Raw genomic sequence first — 4,516 nt, 5'->3', positions numbered from 1 at the left:
AATAGTCACATTGTCACAACACATCGACACATTCGCACTGACTAAAGACTATCCACCTGCACGATATGTGAAAAGGGATTTCCTGGTTCATCAGGACTGGTTAACTACCAGCAAATTTCTGAATAAGTTGATTGGTTTGAATACAGCTCACAGTAGAATCAAAAATAGTATCAGTGATAATGGGAACTGCAGATGCTGGAGAATCCAAGACCACAAAGTATGGAGCTGGATGAACACAGCAGGCCAAGCAGCATCTCAGGAGCACAAAAGCTGACTTTTCGGGCCTAGAGAAGGGTCAAGGCCTGAAACGTCAGCTTTTGTGCTCCTGAGATGCTGCTTGACCTGTTATGTTCATCCAGCTCCACACATAGTTTTTGAATCTACTATAACAATGTGTTTTGGGCTTGTTTCTGGAGATCATAGAATCCCTCCAGTGCGGGAGCAGACCATTTAGCCCCTCATGTCCGCACTGACCTGACAAAGAGTGTCTTACCTAGACACTGTCTGCGTGAGTTTCCTCCAGATGCTCTGGTTTCCTCCCACAGTCCAAAACTGTGCAAATTATGTAGATTGACTATGCTCAATTGCCCATAGTATCTTGTGTGCAAAATGCAGGCATAGGGTAGGGTGTGAGACTGGTTGGGATGCTCTTTGCAGGGTTGATATTGACTGAATGGCCATCTTCCACACTGTAGGAATTCTGTGATGATCTCGATGGCCCTTTATTTGTTAGATAGGTCTGCACACCTTCACAATGACGGATTCTGTTGCTCTCCATCGACATTTGTTTATTGGAAACAATGTAATCTTTCATTTTGTGGATAAAAATCAAAGGAAAGTTTTAAACCCAAACATAGGATTGGGATGAGTCATGTCCTATAATCCCTGATTGCATTTTCCCTGTCGGCTATGAAACCTGGTGACCGCTGTGACTCTGCCTGGGGGCATTGCAGTCTCTTCAGCTCTTTACCTGGTGTCCATAGAAGCGATGGATCTCATGATGGAAACATAAACCAAGAGATTGTATGGTTTCTAGTACATATTTTCTATTTAGTCTTCTGTCCATCACTTCCCTAGAGGCTGAGATACTGTTCTGGGGACCTAAGTGTGAATCCATCTGGAAATAAGAATTTGATGATGACTGTGAATCCATTGTATTTGTTGGGAAAAACCCATCTGTTCACCGATGGCCTTTAGGGAAAGAAACTGCCATTCTTATCCAGTGATGTGATCATCCCATGAATGAATTTTTTAAAAAATGAAAAAAAAAAACTCCTGCAAATACGTTTAACTCTGTCTTAATTTATTTGACAACTGATGGTTCAAACTGCTTGATGGTCACTTTCTCTTTTGATCAAGTTGTGGCCATTTCGTGGTTGAAACCATAGTAATTCTCGTACAAATAGTGCGTGCTCTGACATGCCACTTATGAACCAGACATCCACGTTGACCATACCCTGATGCTGTGTACCATGAAAGCGAAATTCTTCACCATCTTATCTCCTTGTGCTGCTATTTCAGGGAGCTATGGACTTGAACCTCCCAAACTCCCGAAAACCTTGAGCATTTCATCAAACTGACCTCAAATGGCAGGAATGGACAGGGTCAGCTTGGATTGATGAACATAATTCGGGTTCCACAAATCTGCTGCAGCATTTTGAGAATGTAATTAGTAGTGAGTGTGGCCACCTCTCTGTACTGTAGTGATACAGATTCCCTGATCCTGATTGCCCCAATGGCTGACTGACAGTGTCAAAGTCCCTGGGCTGATATCGAATGATTCCTTGGACATGCTGTGTCAGGATCCCCTGACTGAATCCTGTTTCCCTTGCCCTGACTTTGAACTGTTTCCCTGAGACTTGTAGACGTGACCATTTGGTTGAAAAAAATGCATTAGCTGCCACAGCTGCTGACCAGCCCTTGACTGACTGCTGGTAATAACAATGCTAAGCGACCTGGCTTATGCCTGTGATAAGCAACCAGGCAAGACAAGAGCACTGTGGGACATTAGGTTCTAGTTGAGACATCAAAGTGCAAAAATGCCAGGGAAAGGCAGAGATATTGTGCCAGGCCCTGAGCAGAACATGCCTCAGGTGCTGAAAAGCATGTAGAGTTCTGACAGCAACAATGTACTTTGTGGGCAGGCAATTCTGCATCTTGATGTAGCATTTTTATTTCACTCTGGCTCATTTTGCTAGATCCGCAAATATCTATTGGTCTGGCTAATGTGAGAAATGGCTTTCGGCGTAATATGCCACTGACTTGGTCATTCACAGTTGTGTACCACATCTGTGAGTCAGTAATCTGATTAAACTCACAGGCCTCGACTTGCGAAAAATAAAGCAGCCACATGCACATCTGTTTGATTGGTTGCTTTTGCACTCAAATGAAAAATGTGTGTTGTATACACCATATCCTTTCCTGGCTCACAGTGTTCCCAAAATCTCTCGTTCAATACATCCAGGTCATCATCATCAAATTCAAAACTAGTGAATACTTCGATAGCATTTTTTTCTGAAATGCTATTTGTAATGAGGTAGTGTTGGCAGGTGATTTTCTTTTACTTCTGATGCCATGTGTGAGTATTCAGGGAGGGTGTTGGTGGGAAGGTGCAGCATGTACCAGGGATGAGGCAATAATATTCGGAGCAAGTGCTGAACATGCAGAAAAGGAGAGATTAACGTTTACCTTGGAACAAGCATATTTAGAGAAAGTTGGGTGAAAGTACTGAGAGAAAGCATTTCAGTGGCACGGTGGCTCAGTGGTTAGCACTGCTGCCTCACAGCACTCGGACCCGGGTTCGATTCCAGCCTTGGGCGACTGCCTGTGTGGAGTTTGCACATTCTCCCCATGTCTGTGTGAGTTTCCTCCCACAGTCCAAAGATGTGCAGGTTAGGTGGATTGGCTGTGCTAAATTGCCTGTTGTATTCAGGGAGGGGTACATTAGGAGGGTTATAGATCTGGCTGGGATGCTGTGAGGTTTGGTGTGGACTTGTTGGGCTGAAGGGCCTGTTTCCACACTCTAGGAATTCCATGATTATGGTTCCAGAGCATTGAGCATATCCCAGCATATAGTTCTTCAAGGATAGCAGGAACTTCAAATGCTGGAGAATCTGAGATGACAAGGTGTTTAGACCTAGAATTTTTCAAGTTTTGATCAGTCTGCTTTTAAAATTGGTTTAATAAGACTTCATCATTCCTGGGAACACTGCAATACCACAATAATGCATGGAGAAAGCTCGTATTCCAACTCCCTGCTCCAAAAATCAGTTTAATATAGGGTCCTTAGGCAAAGGACATATCAGATATTAAAGCTGATAGGGACAAATGCTTTTTCTGTGGTCTTGTCTTCACACCAAAACCACTAAAACCAAGGCCATGTTTCCACACATGAGATAGCCACCAACTGTGAACACTTGGTATAATCAACACTTGATCCTATTTTCCACCAGCCTGACTGTGTGCAAAGACTTGTAAATCACTGCTGACAGTTTTTACTGTTGTTCCCAAACTCCTGGGCTTCTTAACCAGAGCAAAGAAGTCAGTTTGCACCAGTGCTTTTCCGTCACTTTTCTAGAAAACATCTTCATAGTGAATGTAGATCATCGAAAATGTACCAATCAGATGAGGTAGGGCAGAGCTGACGTCACCAACAAGCCTCATCAACCAGCTCCATGACTAGCAGCGGGTCATTGAGATTGCAGCAACAATCGGCAGAGAACGGCACGCTCAGAGAATGTCCCAGCACAGAGGAAGGTGCTTCAGCCTGTCACTCTCTGCATCAGCTGTCTGTACGGGTAACTTCACCAGTCCTTCCCGATGCCCTGTAAATCTCTCATCATTCAACTCTCTCCTGAGGGCCATGAATAATTCTGCTTCCAGCGCCCTCTCAGGCAGTGCACAGCCGGCAGGAACCACTCGCTGAAGATGGTGGGTCCACCTCCCTTGATAAATGTGACTCTTTGTTACAAAAAAAAGGCGAATCACTATCCCCTCCCTCCAAATCCATCCCACCCCGTCTGTTGCTTTGGAATGTGTAACTGCCTGCAGTGTCAATGTGCCTGCAGTTGCTAAAAGGGTCTGATTTTTGTGCCATTCTATTCTGTGCACTAAGCAAACTGAACTGTTAGCAATGCATAAAAATGCCTGCCTCTTCCCAAATCAAATCAAATACTTGAAACAAATTCTAATTCTGATCAAGTAATATCCCTGTCAGGAAGTACTGGGTCACAGTTACAAACAGAATTTCTTAGACTAATCCATCTGACCTGGAATATATGAACTCTGGTCCCCAAACCACTCCAACATCCCTAACGTCACTCCCCGCCCTTCATGGAAATGAGCAGCGTGATGCTGCTGGATATTAAGTTCAGTACCTTGAAAAGTCACAAATGGTTTGGCTTCGACTCCAAACATTCCAATTACAATCTGGTAATTTAGAATTGCAAATTAAGATCCAAGAGCTGCAGAGATATAAAGGATGGAAACAGACTGATTGCTGCAACTTGTCTATTCG

General features: G+C 43.8%; 1 non-coding gene across 1 annotated transcript; it reads right to left on the bottom strand.

The window, feature by feature from the left end:
• Positions 1-3,183: 3,183 nt before the first annotated feature.
• Positions 3,184-3,375, bottom strand: LOC132209472 (U2 spliceosomal RNA). Its single transcript, XR_009445557.1, has one exon. It is a non-coding gene; the product is annotated as a U2 spliceosomal RNA (small nuclear RNA).
• Between the last annotated feature and the right edge of the window lie 1,141 nt (positions 3,376-4,516).

The sequence above is a fragment of the Stegostoma tigrinum genome, unplaced genomic scaffold, assembly GCF_030684315.1.
Source record: "Stegostoma tigrinum isolate sSteTig4 unplaced genomic scaffold, sSteTig4.hap1 scaffold_98, whole genome shotgun sequence".
Classification (NCBI taxonomy): Eukaryota; Metazoa; Chordata; class Chondrichthyes; order Orectolobiformes; family Stegostomatidae; genus Stegostoma; species Stegostoma tigrinum.
The sequence above is the reverse complement of the archived record's forward strand: the minus strand, read 5'-3'. Positions and strand labels throughout refer to the sequence as shown.